General features: G+C 40.9%; 1 protein-coding gene across 2 annotated transcripts in view; it reads left to right on the forward strand.

Moving 5' to 3' along the window:
* The first annotated feature begins 19,858 nt into the window (after window positions 1-19,858).
* The window catches only part of LOC146859283 (uncharacterized), a 101,914-nt gene continuing 95,695 nt past the window's right edge, over window positions 19,859-26,077 (forward strand). For both annotated transcript variants that reach the window (XM_085649964.1, XM_085649965.1), the window contains exon 1: window positions 19,859-19,994. The gene's annotated coding sequence lies outside the window, so the exon portion shown is untranslated. The remainder of the gene's footprint in view (window positions 19,995-26,077) is intronic.

Consider the following 26,077-nt stretch of genomic DNA (forward strand, 5'->3'; position numbering starts at 1 on the left):
TGCAAAGAAAACAATTACAGCAACTCCTATGAATACTTTATTAGGCACAAGTCCAAATAAGATGTAGTACAGGATCTTTAAACCTTAACGGTAATAGAAATTAAAAAAGGACAATAGCTTTTCTCATCTTCCTTGTGTAAAATGCCAAGTAAATAGCTACTGTTCATTTAAGGTCTCCAAACTAACGTACATTTAAATACACTCTATTTCCCTTTCTGGGTGGAGCATCCTTAGTGAGTTTCCAGTTAATTTCCTACGTTATGTTCCTTCACATCTACGAGTTGACAATCCGAAATGGCGGCCTCCAAGGTTCATGTAATGGCGGTGCACACTGCACCACACAAACTTGTCTTTTGGGTGGGGGTTGGTGGGTGGCCCAGACCTGTTTTCGCGCACATACAAGTGATGCACACTGATAACGGTTTATGAATGCATACGGAGAAAGAACACAAGGCGCTGGCTACGATACTTGGGTGCCGCATGTCATTCTGAAAATAGTAGTTCCTCTTCTTTTCCAAAATGTAGGCAGTAAGTCCTGTTATTAAAAAAAAACCTCTGGAAAGTTGAAAGTGGGTTTGAATGGTAGACTCTATGGCTGTACACACACTCGTTGCCAAAATTTGTTGAGTCAATGACCACACAACCTCCAAATTTATACTGTAGCTTATTGCAGCCCTGGTCAGCACCTCCATCCACTCCAGTGACCTCAAGGAAACTGCCACTAAGTCAGAGGCGTACATTCTACAATAACATTCCACTAAGAATCTGGAACATCTCAGCACCACAGATCACCAGAAAGATCAAAAGAAGTGTGAAACTTTTGAATTGTCCTGGATTCTGCGCTCTCAATGAATGATCAACTGGACAAACGTGTAAAGTTGGCTTTCTAGGCTCTGAAGAAACCCCATCGCATTTTCCTTGTCTTGGATTTCTACAAGAGGTTCAAGCAACAACATCGACCGATGAGGGACCTTGTGCTGCAACGAGTGTGAAGTGTGAATCGTACTCCTTAAAACTCGCTTATTGATATTTACCCCTTTGCCCCTGTTTAACTGCTTTGCCAAGAGGAGCCCGAGGTACTTCAGCAATTTGGAGCACCTTTTATGCATTGTGCTCCTGGTGCAGTTCAGAACGCAAAATCTCCTCTTGCTTCCACGGACGGAATGATTCCACAGTCACACGCACATACATACATCATACGCTGGTGGGGCCCATAACACCAACATTCATTCTCATCAAACTATCTGTGCCTACAGAGGAGAGTGGTCTTCTACTTATCTTCCGAACTACAGCTCTACTTCCTTTCGATGGAGGAAACCACATCTATTTAATTTATCCTAACAATTCCTCTATCCGGAGGTCAAGTGGATCATTTAGTTGAACTAGTGATTTGATGACCAAAACACTTCAATTCTTATCCTAATAAAATAAACATTTCAAGAAATAACCACGGACACATTTCTTCAAACAATACATTTTCTTTATCTAATTAAATTGCAGGTTAAAATCCTAACAAATACAATAGAATCTTCTTGTCATATTTACCTATTCTGGCTAATTGTCGTTCTCTAAGTCAGAATCGGGTCCTCAGGAAATCATCAAAGAGTCTAGCGTCCCGTCCTCTGCTGTCAGCGTAGTGAATAGCATCGATCAGGGTGCGTCTCAGCTAGTTGGGTGGTAACCTAATTTTCCCTCTCTGGACTACTAATATTTATACTGAAATTTTACATATAATAGAAACATTTAATAATTTCTAGGGTTTTCATTGGCTGAATTCAACCCCGTCCCAAGATTTTAAGCAACAAATTAAAAGTTCAGATACGGATGATGTATTAGGCATATGGGAAAATCGTTCCCATGTCAGGAAAGTATCAGTCTATTGTGGAAAGGTGGCTTTTGGTTCCCACTTCGCAACATTTTCATCCGCGCTCAGGGACATTAGCATCTCGCCCAGAGTAGTCTTCATGGACCTAGTTCAGGGGTTCAAGGAAAGGTTGCTATGTAGTCAGTGCAGACGCCTTCCTCTGCTGTCAATTGCATGAAGTCATGTACTTTAGTGTGGATACAGTTGGCGGCCATCTTTTAGCAGGCCGAAATAGACAACTTAAGGTAAAGAAACACAAAACGTAATTAATACATGGAAAATGAATAAACAATGTTTTTCCCTTGCTAATACCCTTATGTGTATGCATTTATCTAGCCATATGCGACATTTAAAGCCGTTAATGCTGGTTTATTTAAGCTCAAAACACATTAACATTGCTTAAACTAAACATATAATTTTAATATGCGTACAAACTTAGTTCACTTATTATTTTAGCCATGCAAATGCATTCCCACGTGTATTCTCTTGGTTAATAAGGTTGATTAGTTCAATTACCATACATTATTATTCATTAGAATTAGTTTCTTAGTCGGTTTAATAAAACTTATATAAAAGGATTGGGTATACCAAAATTTTTTATTTTACCCGCTCCAGCAATCCCCCCTTTGGTGATTTTATCACCACCAAACAACCCACAAATTTCAATTTGGTTTTCCCTTTTGCAGAAATTTGAAATGTCTTTTTGCTTAATTAACATTCTGTTTCCCTTTCATCTTCTCTCTGGGTTCTATCATACATACTCTCCTTCCACTCTTCCATTTCTATTTCATTGAGATCTTTTTCTGGTTTCTTTTCTCTCTTTTTGTAAATTTCTCTTTTAACCTTCTTTTTATTTCTTCTATATCTACAACACATACATCCTAATCTAAGTAGTAATAATACGAAAATCACACAGGTTAATGGAAATAATATTTTCCCTATTATAGTACTACCTAATTTACCTAAGAAAGCCTTTATAGCAGCCATCTTATTACTAATTCTAGTCCAGATACTTTCAACCTCCAGTGGTTTTATTTCGTCATGCAATTCTGTAATATTTTTTATATAAACTTTTAGATCTCTGCTTTCGTCAGGAATGTAAGTGCAACAATGTTGAACTTTCAGCATTCCACAGACTCCACCCTCTTTTGCCAATAGAATATCAAGGGCAAGTCGATTTTGCATAATCATAGCACGCATGGCAACTAATTCAGTGTTTACCAATAGAAATCCTCCAGCTGTGCTTGTTGACAAACGATCCACAATAGTGGACAGTTTCCGGATATTATTTGCATTCAAAGATATTCCCACTGCTGGTATCAAGGCTCCAAAAATATCCCCTACAATTTCTAACCAGGTTTCTCTTCTGCTACGCATTAGTAGGTTATTTGGTCCACTATTTTCTACTCTATCCATGTGAAAGATCTTTGGAAAGACCAGGCCTACATAACATGTGCCATACCAATGGTCAGGCAGTCTGTAATAAGCCTTGTTCCCACAAATATAATACAATCCAGGAAAAACTGGGTCCTCTCCTCCTCTAAATCCCCATCCAGATGCAATGAAGTATATATCATGACACTCACTTGTCCCTATGTATATGTAATCATACTGGGATCTTTCTCTCATGATGCATAATTTGCCTTTCTGTGGTGAATCTATAGCTATGGTTGGTCTAACATCACCTTGCGTTTCCTTGTTCCCATCTATAGCCCAAATGTTTTCCCCTTCTTTATGTCCTTCTGCATTCTTGTGTATTTTCAATCTTCTCTCCTCAACCATATCCAAGAATGTTTTCTCTTCTGGTTTCAAACTGCAAGTTAAATTGTTTTTAAAAATATATTCTAAAGTTAGTCCTTTAGTTTCTATAAAAATGTCTCCTAATGTATTAGCTTCTTTAGCTGGATTTAATTCCTTATTCATGGGCAATCGTCCAAGAATATTATCTATGTTAGACAAATTATATTCTAATTTTCCTACTTGATAAAATATACTAGTTAAGACGCTACATGTTATTCCATAAGTTGCTGGGAGGTGATGATAAGTCACCCCTTCTGAAACAGATGCAGGTAATTGCATGCAGACATAGCACTCCCTTACTTCCATTGTTTTAACATATTCATACAACAATTTTCAAAACACATTACTAGAAAAATCATTTATTGATCTATCTTGATGCACATGCTCTGTGCTTGTTCTAACTGGTATTACTTTTTGTGAGTTCTTCACTATATTAGTCATATTCTCAGTATGTCCTGCTAATGTATCTAAAGTTATTTTGAAAGAGATCAAAAGAGCGAGTACGCTCCAAAGAAGCATTAATAGTCCTGTACAACAGCAACATGTCTTGCACCATCTTCTCATGAAGGTACATCTACTCTTATTATCATCTATGTTAGCCATCTTGTTAGATCTAACCGTGTCTTTTGACTTAGCCTCTTCTACTCCGCCTCTTATAGCTTTTAAAGCTAAAACTTATCAAGTTGTTCAAATATTGCAAATTTTCTTATTCAATCCTGTGTATTCCTACAAGGATCGCCCACATTTACTCAGCTTGGTCTTTCGTCGTTTTTTACTTCTTTTTCGTCATCCACATGCAGGATTTCCTGATCCTCCGCTTCTTCTCCGATGTCGGATAAGATAACTCTCAGGATTTCCCCAGTTTCTTCTTCTTTTATTAGTTTCAGCCAAGTCTCCTCTGGATTTCCTTGACTATCTGCCTCTTCTCCTTGTTCAGGCAGTGCCACGTACGTCCATTCAGGTGACTTATATTTCTGATTTGGCTTCCTTGCTCGTTTGTTTGCTTCTGACACTTCTGTTTCTCCCTCTTTCTCTGGACGCTGACTAGTTACTTCATTCACCTGTTCAGCCTCTGAGGGTTTAGCTCGTATCAATCTGTATCTCAGTTTCTTAATTTTGTTTGGCCAAATGTCTCCTTTGGCGTTCCTTCTGGGTTTGCCGTCTTTGCCGTTTCTTTCCTCGATCCAAGTTCTCTTTCTCAGAACTCGACCTTCTGGTATCTCTGTTTCACTGTCTTCAGATTCCGTTTCATTTGATTTCTCTTTTTCAGAAGTCTCCTTTTCCACCTCTTGGGTTGGCCCTACTTCTGTCCCTCCTCGGGTCTCCGGCACGCAATCTTCTTGCTGACTTATTGTCCCTTCACCTGTCTGGGTGTTGCAGTTCCCTACACCTCCTCGGGGATCTTCCGCAATCTGTCCCTCTCTTTCTACAACTGTCCCTTCTTCTTCTCCTTCCAATATTTTCTCAGGTGGAATTTCTTCTACTCTCTCATTTGGTGTAAATGTTACTTCTGAATGAATGTTCTTTTCTTTTCTTCTTTCTGTGTTCACCATTGGCGTTTTGCTCATCTCCGGAATCTGAAGTATCTGAAATCTGTAATCTTTTTCTCAAGATTTCTTCTCTGGGGGTCTGAACTAGTCTTGGCTCATTCTCCCCCCTTTCAGGATTTTCTTTCGTTTTTATGTTCTCATTGCTTGACTCATCACTTGATTCTGATTCGTCAAAGTATTCTTTCCCAATGCCGTCTGCCGGATTTGGAACTCTCAGTGTGTGACTAGCATGTATCCAGTTTTTCAGTCCTGCACACTTCACAGCAGTTGTTGTGGTCAAGATGACCTGTCTTGGCCTTCCCCACCTTGGAACCAGCCAATTTCTTCTTCTGTGTACTTTTATCCTTACCCAGTCCCCTGGGCTCAAATCATGGGCTGGTTTCTTTTCAAATGTGGTGGCATCCGCTCCAACCTGGTGAAACACAGAATGAACTGCGTCAGCTAGGCCTTTATAGTAATCCAAAATCATGTCATCAGTTATAGTCATCAGCTTGTTGACTGGCACAAACACATGTCTCATGGCACGTCCCATGATGATCTCGTGTGGACTCAAACCTGTGGTTCTATCTGGAGTAGACCTAATGGTCATCAAAACCAGAGGCAAGACATCAGGTCATTTCAAACCTGTGGCCAAACACATTTTTCCAATTCTATTTTTGATGGTACCATTCATTTGCTCGACCACACCAGAAGCCTCTGGTCGGTAGGCACAATGCAGTTTCTGTTGTACACCCAATGTTTCACAAATTAGTTTCATGATCTCATTGTAAAAATGCCCTCCTCTGTCTGAGTCAATGGTTATTGGGAACCCGTACCTTGGGATGAATTCCCTCAACAATAGCTTGGCCACTGTGATTCCATCATTTCTTCTGGTCGGGTATGCCTCCACCCACCTAGAGAACAAACAAACTACCACCAAAACATACCTCAGTTTGTTATGAGGGGGCATATCAATGAAATCTACTTGCATTCTGGTGAAAGGTCCTCCCTCTCGACCTATGGTACCCAGACTCACCACTGTTTTTCTTCCAGGATTGTACTGCTGACATGTCAAACATCTCTGACAGAGACTCTCTGCAATCAGCCTGAATTTTGGATTATACCAGGTCTGCTTAAAGGCCCTTATCATGGCATCCCTTCCCAAATGTCCTTGGCCATGATACATCCGTGCCATGGTTGACCTCATGCTATCAGGCATTACTGGTCTTCCATCCCGATAGACCCACAAATGATTTTTTTCTCTGGGTGCACATCCTGCTTTTACCCACTGTCTCATTTCCTCATCCCCTGCCTCATCCTGCAATTGCCTCACTTCATCCCATGTTCCCACAACGTTAGTAAACATTATGGAGCAAAAAGACATTTCCTTTTCTTTAGACCGATTAATCGAATATTTATTTCGGGCACAATACTGAGCCATGTCATTGGCAAACCGGTTTCCGGTAGTGATGTAATCACTACCTTGTCCATGAGCAGCACATTTTACCACAGCCAACTCTTTGGGCATTTGTATTGCCTCAAGCAATTTTCCAACCACTTCTGCATTCCTTATGGGAGTTCCACTTGAGGTCAGGAAACCTCTTTGTAGCCATAGTTGGCCAAAATCGTGGACAACTCCGAAGCCACACTGGCTGTCAGTCATCACAGTTACTCTCGCATTCCTCCCAATCTTGCATGCCTTGGTCAATGCCACTATTTCAACTACTTGGGCGGATCTAACTCCTTTCAAGGGCGATGCCTCTATAACTGCTGAAACTGTACATACTGTATAGGCTGCACTCAACACTCCTTCTTCCGTTCTCAAACAGGATCCATCCACAAAAAACACATGATCACTCTCTGGCAGTGGTAGATCTCTTATATCAGGACGAGGTTTTGTGCAGTAATCAAGCACGTCCAGACAATCATGATCAGCTTCTTCTCTTATCTCCACTCTCTCTGCATCAGGCAAAAGTGTAGCTGGATTCACATTCACACATCTTTCCAGACTCACATTGTTTGCACCTAGAATGACGTTTTCATACTTAGTCAGCCGACTATGTGACATGAACTGTGTTCGACTCCTTGTTAAAAGGATCGCCACACTATGGGGTACAAACACTCTTACTGGATACCCCATCACAATTCCCTCACTCTGCTCTAGACTTCGGCATGTAGCCGCTACAGCTTTCAGACATCCTGGCAGACCTATTGCCACTGGATCTAGCATTGACGAGAAATAGGCTATTGGCCTCCTTTGTCTTCCATGTTTCTGTATCAACACTGAAAGTGCACACCCATTTCGCTCACTACAGTATAGCTCAAACTCCTTTTCATAGTCTGGCATACCCAGTGCAGGGGCTTCACAAAGACTGTTTTTCAGCTGTTTGAATGCCGCCAATTCTTCTTTGTTCAGTTCAAGGGGGTCTTTCACCTCACTTTTTGTCAATTTCACCAATGGTTTGGCAATCAGGGAAAAATTGCTTATCCACTGACGACAGTAACCAACCATTCCTAGGAACATCCTTACTTCTCTTTGGGTCATTGGAGCTCTCATTCCTCTAATGATTCGGATTCTGTCTATGGTTACTTTTCTCAGGCCTTTCTCAATATTATGACCCAAGTATGTCACTTCCTTCTTACAGTACTGAAATTTGTTGGAGATACCTTAAGTCCTCCATCTGCCAAATGATTTAGCAAAGCTATGGTGTCTGTTTCACAAGCCTCACGTGTCTTTGACGCCACTAGTAGGTCGTCAATATACTGGACTAAAACTGAATTCTCAGGCATGGTAAGGCTTTGCAGAGATTTCTTTAGCAGCTGATTGAAAATGGAAGGGCTCTCTGTGTACCTCTGTGGGATTCGGCATCATGCCAAAATACGGTTTCCGAACCGAAATGCAAAAAGTGGCTGGCTGTCATGATGCAACAGTATGGAAAAGAAAGCATGACACAAATCAATTACTGTGTACCATTCTGCATCATGTGGGATCTGATATAAAATCACTGAGGGAATTGGAACTATTGGACAACAGGAAACAACAATCTTGTTAACCTTTCTCAAATCTTACACAATCCTGAATTTCCCACTTGGCTTTTTCAGTCCCATGATAGGCGAATTACATGGACTGCTCATTATTCCCCTCAGCACTCCTTGCTGAATCATCTTCTCAATCAACGGGGTTACCCCGGCTATTATTTCTGGGGTTAGTCTGTATTGTGGAATGTTGGGGTAAACAGCTCCCTCGTTTACAGCGATTCTCACTGGGTCTACATTTCTCATCAGGCCTACATCTTCCCCAGTGAAATCCCAGACCGCTGCTTTCACTGTCTGTTTCAATTCCGGGGGCAATTCATCTGGATTGAATACTGCATAGGTTCCAGCAACCTCACACTCTCGGTTAGCTATGGTCATTTCATATAAGACATCCTCGTCTGGTGTTTCAAAAGCTATTCCGTCTGGTTTACAGAATATGGTGCAATTCATTTTGCACAACAAATCCCTTCCTAATAGATTCACGGGACTGGTGTCACACACCACGAATCTATCCATGTCTGAAAATTTCCCTATTCTGACCTTGACAGGATTAGTAAAGTACGTTTTAATCTGGGTGTTTGACAAACCAACTACTTGGATTGTTTCATCCGAAAGAGGAAGATTTTTCACATCTGCTGATCTGACAGTGGATCGTGTGGCTCCAGTGTCTACTAAGAAAGTAATGTTTTCATCATTAACTTTCCCATCTACAAATGGTCCTGTCTGATCTATTTCTAGAGATGCGCCAAGTATGCTTCCTCTTTTCGGCACCGTCAATAGATTTCTTCTGGCTCACTTTCATCATTGTGCATCCAATATTGTGACACAACGCTCGCGCGTTGCGGTTTGTTTACCTGTTCTTCATTGTAGAATCCCATTTCTTTGCTATACCTCTGCGTACTTCGGCTCTGTGGTAAGGGCGGTTTTGGAACCTGATTCTGTAGACCGACAGCCTTCTGCTGTTGCGGCGATGGGCCACTCCCCTCACACTGCACCTGTGGCTTTAATGACGGATTTTCATCATTAGCAAGAGGTGGATTTTTACACTCGGATTTCCAATGCCCTAACCTGCCACAGTTGTGACAGGGAAACTTCTTCAGGGCTTCCTCAATGTTACCCTTTCCCTTTCCTGGACCAAACTTTGATTTTATACCTGGATTATTGGCTTGTTCTATTAGCTGAGCTTCCTGTCTCTCTGCAACTTTTACTTGAGCCCACATTGCCTTCTCTTTTAGTTTCCGCTGTTTTGCCTCAATTTCATCACTAAAGTATTTAGCATGTCTCAAGATCTCATCTATTTTCTTGCTCTGCCAGTCCACGGTGTGCTGCTTGATCATGTCCCCAATCTCAGGACGTAGACCATACACAAATCTGTACACAAAATGACTCAGGTCTTTTTCTCCCAGGCTGTCATCCCCACTAAACTGTTTAAACGCCAGAATTAGCCTCTCATAATATGCGTGGACTGACTCTTTTGCTTCCTGATGTGTTTGATCTATTTTAACCCAATCTGTTTCTTTTGGGGGCACTTTATTCTTCAAAAAGGCCATGACCTGTTCATACTTCTTCATGACCTCCGGGTCTGGAGCTCCTGTTTTGGGATCACTCGGGTATTCTTTAGTGGGCCAGTCTATGACTATCTTACATTCTGCCCACAAGTCTGCTGGCACTATTATATCGAACAGGCTATTCAAATCAATCCATAGCACTTTGGATAATTTCACAAATCTGTATACCTGTCTGTACCACTCGACCGGCTTTTCCCGTAATCTAGGGAAGTCATTTGTAAATGACAAAATGTCCTATCTGGTCCATGGGACATGCACATATCATCCTCCTGGAATCTCTCTCATAGGTAACTCCATTACCACCTTTTCCTTTTCTCTCACGGGAAACGCTGGGAATGTTCTGTCTGATATGTCATCTCGTTTCCTATACCATCTGCTCTTCCATTTGTCCACATCTCCCCATTTCCTTAATACTGTGATTATGTCCCTAATCTGCCCTATTCTTCCTGCAGCATTCAGATTCTCAATGTCTTTTTCTGTAAAATCCACTCTGTATGGTTTCTGTAAAGCTTTCACCTTGTCCATGTCAATTCCCATTTCACTCGCTAATTCTGCTAGTCTGTCATGTAAATTCTTCACTCTCCATTACATTACATTACATTAGGGAGGTTTATAAAGCGCTTGGTTACGCTAGAAAGCGTGTCCCCGCGCTACAGCTGAAAGACTCAGAGTGATGCTCTTGCATAGGAACAGTAGTTCCTCATCTTGGTAGTTTTTCAGCTTTTCTGTGGGAATTGTCCCTACTATCAATTCTTCTAACACCATCCTTAACTTTTCAACATCAATGGTATGTGATTCTTTTTCTTTATCCTGCAATCCTTTTAGCCAGTCATTCAAATCTTCAGTAGTTATGCTTACTGACTTTTCTGCATTTCCTGGTTCTGTCAGTCTCTGTGGTTCTAACATTGATCCCTCTACCCTTCGGTTTCTCTCGGCAGTATCAGAACAGTAAAATGGATTATTTGACACAGGTAGTTCACTTTTACCCATAGTATGTCCCCAGGAACTTTCTTTCGTTTTCATCAGGGGCTGTTCTGCCTGTCTTTGGTTCACATACGGAACTGTTAGCCCCTGCTCACTATTTTTCTGCTTCTCAAAAATAGGCATAACAGGACCTATGGTCACATGGACTGTAACTGCTTCTAGATTTTTCGTTAGTTCCCTTATTTTCTCGGTCAATTTTCGTTCTCAATCCTAGTTCCCGTTTCTTTAAGTGAATTTCTTCTTTTTACTACTGGGGTCATAACTTCTGTTTTAATGATTCTCAGAGTATCCCTTACTGGGGTTCCTGTGGTTGGCGTTTCTGGTTCCTGTCTGTACGGAGGCGGGCTCTTGTAAAACATATCATCTAGAACATCATCATCCGTGTCACTAGCCCCATACCTCCGGGTTTCTACATGATTTCTCTTTTCTAGACATTTTCTTCCTCCACTTTCTCCTTCCGTTCTAAGGGGAAATAGTCCTTCTGTCATACTGGCATCTCGCCACCTCCTCATTCTATCGCTATGAGTTTCTCGATCATTTGGTCGTCCGAACATGTACCGGTACCTAGATCCATTTCTCTGCTTTTCTCGCTCATGCATCTCATCTTCCCACTCTGTCAATGCCTCAAACTGTGTAGGCCTGGGTCGCGGATCTAAGCTCATCATCCTCTCCCGTAAGTTCCTTAATATGGCCAAATTAAAAGACCCATCCTCTGGAAACGCTAGAACTCCGTCTTCCATTGTATACTTTGCCCAATTGTCTAACCAGATACAGGTATGCTACCCATATTTCGTAACCATGAAGGATGCAGGGGTCTTTGCCGGAGGGAGTAACTGTCCTTCCCTAGTCACAATCTCCTTGTCTTTCACAAACAAATTTCTTATATTACTGAACACAGATTTTTTCTTTTTCTCTGGTGAATGATAATACATCTTTCTGTCTTTTCTGAACCCTTTAGTCCTTTCTACCACTGTCCGATCCCTAGTCCAATAGTAGCGCGCCTCTTACTCACGCACCAATCCTGGCGCGTCTATGTCACTGTCACAATCTCCAATCCTTGCGTGACTCACACTAACACTCCAATCCTGGAGCGTCTACGTCACTGACTAGCTGTCCAATCACAGCGCGGTCCTCCTGACGTCAACAGTCGCTGCAGTTACAACATACAAACATCTCCATTGTCTGCTCCGCTATCCACAGAATAGTAAAAGATCTTTCTCACGAGAATTCTGTCTTCCCGAGAGCAGCGCTTACCTCTGCCCTACTACAGAATTATTACGTCCGTTGGCAAAGTAGCGCATCCCTCTACTTCACCCTTCTATCAAGCATCAATTAACTGTTCTCTCCGGAATTAAAACACATAGGTGGAAACGCAATGCTCCTGAGAATTAAACCAGAGTTCCACAGTTAATCCGCATGCTATTTCATTCACACTCTTTCACACAAGAAAATATAGTTCATTCACACAGAATCCTGCCTTTCCCGAGAACAGTGAACAGTCTGTCCTACTACAGAATTATAACATACGTTAACAAAGCAGCGCTTACCTCTACTTTGTCCTTCTAACAAGCTCAGAGAGCACCTGCTACCTTTTCAGTGATAAGCGTTATTGGTATGCCAATTGGTTTCCTGGTACCTAAGACCAAAATTTCACAGGTAACCCTTTGCTATCATACGCACTTCTCTCACACAGAATTTGTCTCTAATGACAACATACAGTGATGTCACCAAATCGAGCCCAGACAATGTGACGCGCGACTTCAATTTTACGCGTTTTCCCGTGTACCTACGGGCAACCACAATCCCGTCTTTTCCGAGAACAGCGCTTACCTCTGTCCTACTACGGAACTGTCACCGACTTCTTACATCCCAGAAGTCGTACAGACTACATAGAACTCAATGCGACTTCAACATATAGTGTTAATACATATATCAATATCAATCGATAATCAATAAGCTATATATACATGCCAAATCATCAAACTAAAACAATAAAACCCATCTCTAACTACCCAGAATACTGGTAGCTATATATATATACACAACTCATCAAACCTAGACAATAAAAACCATCATCTTGCTACCAAGAAAACTGGTGCAGTTCAGAACGCAAAATCTCCTCTTGCTTCCACGGACGAAATGATTCCACAGTCACACGCACATACATACATCATACGCTGGTAGGGCCCATAACACCAACATTCATTCTCATCAATCTATCCGTGCCTACAGAGGAGAGTGGTCTTCTACTTATCTTCCGAACTACAGCTCTACTTCCTTTCGATGGTGGAAACCACATCTATTTAATTTATCCTAGCAATTCCTCCATCCGTAGGTCAAGTGGATCATTTAGTTGAACTAGTGATTTGATGACCAAAACACTTAAATTCTTATAATAATAAAATAAACATTTCAAGAAATAACCACCCGACACATTTCTTCAAACAATAAATTTTCTTTATCTAATTAAATTGCAGGTTAAAATCCTAACAAATACAATAGAATCTTCTGTCATATTTACCTATTCTGGCTAATTGTCGTTCTCTAAGTCAGAATCGGGTCCTCAGGAAATCATCAAAGAGTCTAGCGTCCCGTCCTCTGCTGTCAGCGTAGTGAATAGCATCGATCAGGGTGCGTCTCAGCTAGTTGGGTGGTAACCTAATTTTCCCTCTCTGGACTACTAATATTTATACTGAAATTTTACATATAATAGAAACATTTCATAATTTCTAGGGTTTTCATTGGCTGAATTCAACCCCGTCCCAAGATTTTAAGCCACAAATTAAAAGTTCACATACGGATGATGTATTAAACTAGGCAAATGGGAAAATCGTTCCCATGTCAGGAAAGTATCAGTCTTTTGTGGAAAGGTGGCTTTTGGTTCCCACTTCGCAACATTTTCATCCCCGTTCAGGGACATTAGCATCTCCCCCGGAGTAGTCTTCATGAACCTGGTTCAGGGGTTCAAGGAAAGGTTGCTATGTAGTCAGTGCAGACGCCTTCCTCTGCTGTCAATTGCATGAAGTCATGTACTTTAGTGTGGATTCAGTTGGCGGCCATCTTTTAGCAGGCCGAAATAGACAACTTAAGGTAAAGAAACACAAAACGTAATTAATACATGGAAAATGAATAAACAATGTTTTTCCCTTGCTAATACCCTTATGTGTATGCATTTATCTAGTCTACAATAAGGAGCTGAAGGGGCAGAGAACAGGTCATCCCCCACTCAATACACTGTATACAACAAAGACCTGTTCACACTGTGAACAATTATTTCATACATCCGTATCGGTTGTCATAGACATTGGACACTCTTTACAGCTTGCGATTCTATCGTCTAAGCTATTCAACGGTGTAGTTCACTAAAAGGAAGGAAGAAAAAGAAATTTTGCGTACGAGGTAAGTCAAACTGACTATCAATGTGTAATAACCTTATGTCTCCGCCACCCAAATGTGGTGAGAAAGGGAGTGAAAAGGAGTGAAAAGGAGTGTTGGTGCCTCACGGTAGCGCCACCAAGGAGGGTTAAGCAGGATGGTACTCGCCTGCTACCTCAAATTCTCATCATCAGCTACCAACACTCCAAAAGCAAGAAAATTGTGTGTGATGCCAGTGATTAACTGTACAGGTGCTAGGGTGTGTAGTTAAAGAAAGAAAGAAGAAACAAAGGACTGTGCTATAATGTGTGCACCGTCTCGAACCCCTAAGTGATATATACTAATATCAAAAACTGAGCTAAATCACACTGGCTTGCATACTTTATTCTAAGCTGCGTGATAACTCATATGTTAAAATGCATTATCACGCAGCTTAGAATAAAGTATGCAAGCCAGTGTGATTTAGCTCAGTTTTTGATATTAGTATATATCACTTAGGGGTTTGAGACGGTGCACACATTATAGCACAGTCCTTTGTTTCTTCTTTCTTTCTTTAACTACACACCCTAGCACCTGTACAGTTAATCACTGGCATCACACACAATTTTCTTGCTTTTGGAGTGTTGGTAGCTGATGATGAGAATTTGAGGTAGCAGGCGAGTACCATCCTGCTTAACCCTCCTTGGTGGCGCTACCGTGAGGCACCAACACTCCTTTTCACTCCTTTTCACTCCCTTTCTCACCACATTTGGGTGGCGGAGACATAAGGTTATTACACATTGATAGTCAGTTTGACTTACCTCGTACGCAAAATTTCTTTTTCTTCCTTCCTTTTAGTGAACTACACCGTTGAATAGCTTAGACGATAGAATCGCAAGCTGTAAAGAGTGTCCAATGTCTATGACAACCGATACGGATGTATGAAATAATTGTTCACAGTGTGAACAGGTCTTTGTTGTATACTATGCATTTATCTAGCCATATGCGACATTTAAAGCCGTTAATGCTGGTTTATTTAAGCGCAAAACACATTAACATTGCTTAAACTAAACATATAATTTTAATATGCGTACAAACTTAGTTCACTTATTATTTTAGCCATGCAAATGCATTCCCATGTGTATTCTCTTGGTTAATAAGGTTGATTAGTTCAATTACCATACATTATTATTCATTAGAATTAGTTTCTTAGTCGGTTTAATAAAACTTATGTAAATGGATTGGGTATACCAAAAATTTTTATTTTACCCGCTCCAGCACTCCTGTCTCGGATTGAGTAATGAGCTTTATCAGTTAATAAGGTTTTCTGCAAGCATTATTACTTTAATGGGAGTGAACTGTACTGAGGTGGTGTTGTATGCCGCTGCGCTCTCCTGTTCTGATTTTAGTAGAGGAAAGTAAGAAGGAGTAGTGCAAACTGTGGTATCTTGTAGCTCTATGTGCCAATGCATTCCATGTACTGCCTTTCAGCATGCGGAACTCACTAAGCCAATTGAAGTGCTCCGTGGGCGCTATATCTTTTTTTTCCTCCCTTGCGCAAACAGCATGTTTTGCTCACACAGATGGTGGGTGCAGCAAAGTGATGTTTTCCAAATTGTGTTAAAAAAAGAGTTTGGGGAAAAGATTAACTCAGTCCTATAAAGCCACACATGATTTGGCCACACTCAAAGGGAAAAATGGAAGAAAAAACGTTTTGTAACGTTAGCTCACATATGAACTTGGAGATCTCTGTGACTCACTCATCTGTGACCAAATTGCAAGATGTACAAATAATACTAAATTTCAAGAGACACTATTGCAAAAAATCCTAATCTTACAGATGCTATAAATATAACTGAACACATTGAGCATACAGGTTCCTGTAGTAAAGGGATAAATTCATTCTGTGATCAACTTATTTGTGTTGTGAACGAGTGGAAGAATAATGAAGATTGCAAAACCAATCAAACCAAACCACGTTATTGTGTAATCGACGTCTCATCAACCTACCTGCAAGTAGAGTTCCAACCAATTCAAGACCCGCATTTATCCCTTCTTTAGGTGCTTATATGTTCGGATGCGTATCTTTTGCGTAAGTGAGCCGCCTGCATATTTCAGCGTATGATACAGCATGTTCTAACCAATATTAGTAATGTATTCTTTAAAGAAGATGTTTTAATTTTCAGAGAGAATGTAATTGAGCATTACAACATCACAAAATAAAATGGTCTGCGGAGTATTAAAACTTTTCAAACACTCACCCCTGTCACTGATCTGGGTTTAATCCATTGTTATTCTGCTCACCACGTCACCCCAGTTTAGTCCCAGCCATTTGCAAATCAGCTTTGACCCTGCGCCCCATGGAAACAGTCCAGCCCGAACTGCCAGGCCAGGTCCTCCCTGGACCAGTAACTAGCATTCTGGGACCAGTTTCCAGGTACATCAGTTGTTCTTCTTGCATTTTTCGACCTAAGTGGGAAGATTTTTACCAGATGTGGGTCCCGTCCACACCATGCCACTGGAGTCAAGCTAGCCTGGCTGATGAAAGGTGATACCCCGAATCCGGTCCCAAGATGCTTGTTTCTGGTCCAGAGAGGACCTGGCCTGGCAGTTCCGGCTGGACTGTTCCCATAGGGAGAAGGGTCAAGGCTGATTTGTATATAGCTGGATCTAAACTGGAATAGCATAGTGTGCAAAAGACACAATAGATTTAGGCCCAGATCTCTGTCCTGAGGGTGAATGTTAGATATTGTTTCAGCATTCTGTCCAGCACTTTTTCAGATTTGTTGTCCAAAGTGGGAAGGGTATGCCCAGATGTGGGTCTCATGCTCACCGTGCCACTGGAGTCAAGCTAGCCTGTCTGATGAGGGGTGACACCCTTAAACAGGTCCCAGGTTGCTTGTTTCTGGTCCAGGAAGGACCTGTCCTGGCAGTTCGGGCTGGACTGTTCCCATGGGTAGCATTCGGTCCATCAGTTCTTTTTGTAATTGACATTACAGCACATTGAGATGTGTTCTAGTAATATTAAAAGAGGTGGGTTTTACTGTCAAAAGAGAAAAATGTCAGATTAGCATGGTTTCTGTAACATAGCCTGGGCATACCATCTCTAATCATGGTATGAAACCCCAAATTACCTTGTTGAAGTGGGGAAAAATTATACTTGTTCCCTATGACACAAACGTTGTACAATCTTTCATAGGCCTTACAAAATGCTATGCAAATTTTTGGAGGAAAAAAATGTATGTTGGGGTATTTTGTTGTAGGCAGCAAGACTTTTCTTATCATGTACACCAGTTTAAAGGTCTTGGAGCCACATTGTCTCAAATTGTACACGGAGAGGTATATTCAAATGTTTTAACCTCCAGGTACTTACCAGGTCCTGAATACAGCTATTCTATGAAAGAGTGGCACTGGTCTGCTTATGGGCCATTAAACGCTTTTGTTTCTTCCTGTTGGGTGAACCTTTTGAGGTATGCATCGACCACAAACCCTTAGTATTTGCCTTTTGATTAGAGGCCTTGCTAACTGATAAACAATGGGTATATTTCTGCATGCAAACAGGTGCTATAACAGTGATTAGCCATTTGCGGACAATACATTTTAAATTTATACACCGAGTTTACTACACACCCGTGTGATTACACAAATACAAATTGAGGTTGGTTGACCACTGTGATAGATATAGACAAGAGGGAGCTGTTTTTCTCCATTTGGCATGGCAGTGTGAGGGAGTGCGGAGGTACTGGGTGGAGGTGCTGGGGGTTCAGTCTAAGATGGTTGGCTCCCCCATTCCTGTCTCACTGCTTCTGGAATTCCTGGGCTACACAGAAGACCTACCAGCAATACATAGGAAATTCATTGCACTGAGCCTGCTACAAACAAAGAGAAGAGGGGTGTTCAGGTGGGGCCTGATATACTGCAAAGACCAAATAACAACTTATGCGGAACTTTTACCACTGTCGTCTAGTCCTAAAGACATTTGGGACCTCCTGCTGACCTATCTGCATGATCACATAACCTGAGGGAGCATGTAGATCCCCCTTTGCAATTAGCTGTTACGACCTATGTTATAGAGTTGAATGAGCTCGTTCATCAGGCCAACACACCATAAATAGAGTTCAAACACAATTGTCAGGGCAAGATTTGTTTCCTATATTTTTTTATGGAAAAATTCCAATCACACATTTGTTCATTTTGTAGCTTTTTTATATCGGTGTTGTCACTCTATCAGTGATAGTGAGTGAAAAAACAGCCAACACGTTTTTCACCCCTTTACATGGCCATCCGGCCTGGGGCTTCCTCAGGGCGGTTATAAGATTATATTTGTAGATCAGGTCGTCTTGGTCAATAGATTTCTTAAGGATTCTCTAAATTTCGGGCGTAATGCCACTCCAGGTCGTTGCAGTCAGTCGATGTGGATCCACATGGAGAGCGAAGAAATACTAAGTAATACCAATCCATCCATAAATGACTTTAACGTATGCTTTTCACAGTAAATGCATCTTGTCAACAACCTTTATCTTAACTGCTGCATTTGTAGTCACTTTTGATTGTTTGAGCTAGAAATTATTCTTTTTTTTTATCTGGAGATTATGTAACAGATGATGCATTATGTGGAAAATGCATCAACCTCAAAATCATCTAACTCCAATGGCCCTGCGCTCATAATGCACAACTGGTTTGTTTATGATAGCAAGCAAATGAATAAGGCTCCTGGCATGTTCTGTTTATTATGAAAAGTTAATATAAAGGTTGTTGACCACACAGTGGAAGACCCTTTGTAAAGGTTGACTGCCCACTTTCTATTGCATTTTGCTATATTTGGGTGTTAAACTGCTGGTACTAATGAGGTGAAACCTTTGCCCAGAGAGTGCTAACCTGTGCAAAAATGACAAAATACAGAAGTAATACTGTCACAAAATGTGCTGTATTCTGCCTCGTAAGTAGCTTTTTAATGCCTTGATACAGCCAGACCTACAAATGTGTAAACTCCCCAAAAAGGAGAAAAAAATGAAACAATATTCCGAGGAAATTACTTCAGTATGCACAATCAATTCTATTACCCCCATCTAGTGGCTTTTAAAAGAAATGCAAAACGACACCAGGCGCTCTGCTGTGAAGAAACCAATCATGCCAGGAGAGCAGTGCAAAAACACACATCAACACGAAACTCTAATTGCACAAACAAATTGAGGCACCATGTACCAAGAAGAATGACGAAAGTGAAAAGTACGCGGTTATCTAAAAGAGATGTAATGAGAAATAATGTTTTTTGACGAAATAATGTTTTAGACGTTGCATGCATCCCTACAACTCAGGTAACGAAGCCGGTCCACTTTTCGAAAAGCGGACGCCATATGTATATACTGCGGATGGGGCAATTTTTTTCCCTGTTAGTCGCCTCGAAGCTTGTTAATGTTCAAATCTACTCATATAATATAAATAGCAGAAGCAGTCAAGTTTAATGTTTTCATATATTGCCAAAATATTTTTGTTCTCTTTAAAAAATATCACAAAAAACATAGCAACTATATTTGAAAAGAAACTCATTAAAATACCTAATTCTGGCATTTCGTATTTTGTGGCATTAAAATAAATCGTAAATATATGACGTCGTTTACAAATACGTCAAGCTTGAATTTGGTTTTGCCGAAGAGCACACTACGCTAAGATGGCGGGTTTGTTACTCTCGCCGCTGTGACTTCGGCTACGGTGTCCGGAAGGGCCAATCCTATTCACGCGCGGGAACCTGCAGCTGTTTGGAAACAAGACAGTAGATTGTGCTTGGGAATGTCTATTCTTTGAGCTTTCGCGTGGGCGGTGCTGCTGACTCCTGTTCCTGATAAATCGAAATTTGAGGTGAAAGTTGAATTCAGACAGCTCTTTTTACTTATAATACAGGGTTTAGGGTGGGGGTGCATGTTCTCTTTAGGGAGTATAATACAACTCTCCTTTATGCATTGGCTACACATTTCTCATTGTTTACACTGTCGAATAGTTGCTCAATTTTCAAATTGCTTATGTGTAACATTTCCAAAGTTTCTGTATGCATATCGATGACATTTCACTGCTAAGTGTATGACACCTCGAGTAACACTTTATCACGACTGAACATCAAGCAATGGGATTACATGTAAAGACATACAAATTACACATTACACCCTTTTGAGCAATACGGAGCTCTGAAAGGGCATTAAAGCTGCTTTAAAACACCCGAAACAGAGGGTCACTAACCCATGGGGCAATTTTAAAAACTGTTCCCAGCCGTGCTTGCGTGTAAAAAATACGGCAAGTACTGTAAACATATGTATTTGCCTGTTTGAGTAATTAAACTAATACTAATTATTATATATAGCACTTCGTAAAGCGCCTGAAATTCGTTATCACTGCCCAGAAGCAACATTCTTAGCAACATTAGAATAATTACATATATTGAAAAGAAATAAAGTAAGCATCTCTTTGCAGCTACCAGACATTAAGTGGTAAAATACAAATATGTGTCCAGCCTGTTGCACACTGTGCTTGGCGGCAGGCACATCAGCTCTTCTAGCTGAGGAGTCAAAGGTCTGACTAGACTGGACACAGATCGTCCAGGAAGTGCATCAACCACAATTATCCCATGGAACTTGCTGGGTACATAAAGATGATTGCAGCAGATGTCTTAATCCCTCAAAATATTTTCATTTTCAGCCCCGACTACTGGGATTAGTTCAGTGTTGAGTCAACCACTGAGCTTTCTTCCTCCAGTCAGAGAGCAAGACCTTCTCTTGGTCGTGCATGGGAAAAGCTGCCACTCTGGAGGTGGGGTGTGCGTAAAAGCTGCCGCCTGAGTGTCTGCTTTTGGGGACAATTACCGTGTGTGGTCGCAGAGGGCCAGGCACCGCTAGAACATAATAAGCAAGCCACTGGCCCTCACCCTAGACCTGTGTGGAGCCCAATGAGGGGAATAATAAATATTGTTGTTTATGATTGACCATCACACGCCGTGCTGACACGTGGTAGTTGGGCTATGCTTGGCTTGACGTGGTGGTGAAGACCGGACAGTTTAAGCACAAGCATGCTCTCCGTAGCTGCAGTGGCACTCACCGCAAGTAGAGTCAGCCTCCTCTCCGAGTTATCCGGGGGGGCACTGTAATGTGACTACTGCACTTCAATGCGTGAATGGGGACACCAGCACTAAAATAAGTTAGTCCAACCCCTGATACATGGTACTTCGCAAGGCTGCTGTTCCTAGAATTTTAAAAATCACACGAGGGTGGTTTTGGTGCCGAGGACATGCATGCTTAAACGTAACGTGCTGCAAAAGAGAATAGGCGAAACAACATCAGTAATATACAAAAAAAAGGTTAATAACTCCATCCCTATAACCGGCAGTACCCTTGTGAAAGAATGACAGCTGACTGTTATGCATTTGGGAACCCTTTTTTATTTTCCAGTAGATCAGAATGAACTTATTAGGGGTGGCACATTTTCATATTCAGCAACTCGCTCGAATTTGGAGAGTTGTCACCCAGCCAGCATAGAAGCCCCCAGAAAGTCCTGGAATCTAACTTGCTAAATGCTGCCCAAAGACTTAAATGGGTTCGCCCAAACTTTGGATTTACCCTTTTTTCATTTCCCAGTATGGTCCACCTTAAATAACCCGGCCTCTGTAACTCTCCTGGCAGACTCCGTAGGTTGAGAGCTATGGATTGGACAGCCTTTGTATGGATCTCGAGAGTGACATCATACTGGTTGCTCTGTGATTGTATTGATTTGCATTAATAAGAATCGCAAAGTTGTCTTCGTGTACAGAATACTTTTAAGTGATAGTAGAGTTGGAGAAAGGTCTAACCATGAGAGCTTAAGCCATATTCTTTGTCCTGGGATGAAGTCAAACGCTGAAGTGAAATCCAAGAAGGCCACATACAGGGGCATCGTCTTTTGCTGTATTACATTTGTGGACAATGCGCAGAAATATGAACTTTTGGTCTACAGTTGAGAAGCCTTCCCTGAAGCCACCTTGGATTGTATTAAGAATGTTTAGTTTCAAAGAAAGTAATTGGCAATAGCACTGAGTGACAATTTTGCATATATTTTAGTCTTTCAATAAAGACTGATAGGTCTGTATGAATTTGGATCGTTCTTTTGTCCCTTCTTATAAAGCGGGGTGATGACACTGTTCCGACAGGAGCTTAGGCATGTTCCCGTGATTGAAATCTCTGGAAAGATTATAACTAAAATATTTGCCCACCATTCTGGATGCAGTTTATAAACTTCAGGTGGGATCATCTATGCAGACCCGGGGAATTTCATCGAGGAGTTCTACTATAGCCAGTATTCCTCATGAAAGATGTCTTCAAATTTAGCTCCAATTGTACTTTATTTTACAAAACTGTGGTCTTTTTTGTGGAAAGGTGAGCATTTGAACAGAATTGATCAAGTCGCTAGTCAACTAGGAGAGTGTTATATAGCAAAGACTTTTTGGGAAGTGACATCCAGTATTCTTCGTTGATATTTCTTCCAAGAGATTCCTTCTGACCCGTTTTCCTTCGCAAACTTTCATTCAGGATGTCGTGGAACAATTATCGGTATCTACTTTCTCTAAATCATTCCACCTCTTTTGTATTGCCGAATCCTTTTTTCTATTAGATTTGTATTTTATTCCTTGCTGTTCTAATGTCTTCAACTGTTGCTCTCATTTGGATGAAGCTTTTTAGTCCCCAGCCCCACCCGTTTGTCTGCAGGCATGATCAAACCAGGGCTCATTATTAGATTTTTTTTTTGTAGGTTTAAGTCTATTCTTGTTCGATCGTCTCGTTATTAATTGTGTTATGAAGTTCAAAAGTTTTTGATAACCGATAACTGAACCATTTTCCCTCTTTGAATCACTCCTGACAGTGCACCGAGTTTTCAATACTACAGGCCCTAAATGCCTTAGTGACCGGTTTTGCCACTATCTCCCCCAACAGACACAATGATCTTCCTGTGCTAACCTTTCTAAAACTGCCCTCTTTTCAATTGAAATCTCGAGGCAGAAAATGCCTTGCAGTTCTAGGTTCCAAGGCATGGAACCTCTTTCCTAGCACTATTCGTTCCATCGATGCAGAAGCATTTTTAATAAAAGAGCTTAAAAGCTGGCTCTTCTGAGCCTCTGACACTCTGTAGGTTGTTAATCTAATTCAATCTCTCAGGAATTTGTTGTATCACAGCACCAGGAAGCTCTCTTCTGAGTGACAGTCGCGCTCTACAAATACCTCCATTCATTGTCAGTTGCTGTTTCCCAGAGCTTTGATTGTGTCCAAACACTTTCCTCTCTAGAGCTCTGTATCAGTGAGGTATGCGTTATTTTTTAACCAGTTTTTCAAAAGGATGTTTGCTTCATAGAAACGGCAGACGTTTTCTAACGAATTTTCAGTTTTGAACTGATTACTTATTCTCCAATAATACAGTGCACCTTTTCATTTCTTTTTCTTTGATCTTTTCAACCAATACAAAACAAAACAGAGCAGATCAAATCTGTTGGGTTAGGAATAAATATACCACACATATTAAAAAATTCAAAAATACTGGGAACAAGCTGTTTTTAAAGTGCAAGTGTTAGGACAACGAAAGTTGCTAAAAACTTTGCCAGACAAAATGCTTGGCAAAAGGTATTAGTTTATGTTCCCCACTTCGCTAAAGGGGCCCAGATTGATAACCCTTTTTTCCTTGCTTTATGGCCTTTTCTTGCATAAATCGCTTTCTCAAGAATACAAACTGCTAGTAAGCGAGCCAGCCATATATGAAACCTGTGGAGGTTGTGGATTGAGCCATGCCGAGGCAATTGCCAATCTTGAAATCGCCATTGCAACTGCAAGGAATAGTTCAGTGTCATGCATTTGTCCTTCATCAGATAGTCCAAATAGGATCAATTTTGGGGTCAATAAAATTTCTATATTTAATTTACCATAATCTTACCATAATCTTGAATTTCATTTTTGACAGGACTTAATAAAGTGCAAGTGGCGAACATAGGGACTATATTGGCACAAGACGATGCACAGCAAGGACAACTTGTCCCACGGCCCGTACCCCATTTCACAATTCTCGCAGGTGTATAATATAGCAAAAAATAAGTCTTATAAAACTGCACCTGTAGGTTGGCAGACATTAAAACAGTATGAGATGTACTTAGAGCTCGTGAGAAATCGGCTTCTGAAATTACCATCTTTTCTTGCCATTTTCGGGAGACCTTATCAAGGCCATCCTTCATTTCAATATTTAATAGTTGATATAATGTCCTGATACGTATATGAGTCTATGCCTGTAAATTTTCAACCAGCTCTCTTGTCAAAACCAATAGGCCCACCCCCTTACATTGTAAAAAATCCCATGTATGTAGGTACTTAAAAAAATTCCTTGTTATTAATGGCAAACTCTGTCTTCAGTTCATCAAATGTGACCAGGCCATGTGGAGAAAAGAAGACACCCAGTTTATCTACACCAGCTGATACCCAATTTTGAATATAACCATCCCTAAAGATAACGGGTAAAATCAAATTGTTCTGAATCGGGGTATAGAAATTTAATCTCCGTAGGCCGAGCAACTTCCGCAGCACTGTCATTATCTTAAAGGCTCCCAGAAGGTACTTAAACTGTACCTTTTTGTAGTAACTCTGTTCTATTTGCCTCCAGAGGCATCCCTGCGCTTCTTGTCCTATTAATAGTTCATAAATAGTGGGGGTGGTTTGTGGGGAATCCTTCAATAGAGATGGAGATGGAGAATCCATCAATAAGATACAGCTATATTGCAGCATCGTGGCCAAATTAATAGTTTAAGATTTGGTAGTGCCCACCCACCTCTTTCTTTTGGAAGTGATAAGTACCTTAATGCTCTCCTAGGTTTGGTATAGGCCCATAAAAATCTCGAAAAAATAGCGTTGAACACTTTAAGCCAGCTGTTGGAAAATTCCAAGGGGATTCATCTTTAAAAATATGGAATTTTTGGAAATAAGATAATTTTTAAAAGAATGCTCCAGCAAATCATAGTAAGATTTAAATTGTTCAGCCTTAATAGATCTTTCTTAGTTTTAGCTAACACAGGCTCTAGATTTAAATCTGTGATCTTCCCCACATTAGAGGATATGCAGACATCTAAATATATTGCTTGACTGCTTACTCATTTATCTGCCCATCCAATTTTATCGTTAATAACGATTTGAGTTTTCTCTTTATTCAGAGAGAAGCCCAAGATGCCCGCAAAGAGGCATACTTCATCTCTATTGCTTTAATGGCTGTTTCTGGATTGGGAGTTACTACTGCGATATCGTCCGCATAAGCTAAGATTTTACTTTCAAATCCTTGGAGGATTATAGGAGGGGTTATGATACTCTGCATGATCTTTCTTATAGTTGGATCAATATATAAAACGAACAGGAGTGGAGAACAAGGACATCACTGCCAAGTCCCAAGGGTAATCGGCACCGGTTCTGTCATACCCCCAGAAATGGAAACATTTGCTACCAGGTTATAATATAAAGCTTTCACTCCCTGTATAAATCTTGGACTGCTACCCCTTGTTTGTATAACCTTCCAAAGATATTGCCAAGAGTCCGTATTGAATGATTTTTCAGTGTTGAGTAATATTAAAGCCATAGGGTCTCCTGACACTGCATTGAACAGTGAAATCACTAATATGGTCGGTGGTATCCCTCCCTGCAATAAATCAGTGTTGTTGACTTGCCACCAGTTTTGCTATGACCTGGGCTAATCTCATTGCCAACACTTTAGAGCATATTTTCGAATCACTATTTATTGGTGTCATCGGCTGATATGACCCTAACTCCACAGCTAATTGTTCTTTTTCAGAAATGCTACAATTTTAGCAACAGACCACGAAAGCGGGGGAGTAGTACCATCGTATATTTGATTAAATAGTACAGTCAAATGATTTTTAAGTAGAGGGGCGAATATTCTATAAT

Source organism: Triturus cristatus, chromosome 3_2, assembly GCF_964204655.1.
Source record: "Triturus cristatus chromosome 3_2, aTriCri1.1, whole genome shotgun sequence".
NCBI lineage: Eukaryota > Metazoa > Chordata > Amphibia > Caudata > Salamandridae > Triturus > Triturus cristatus.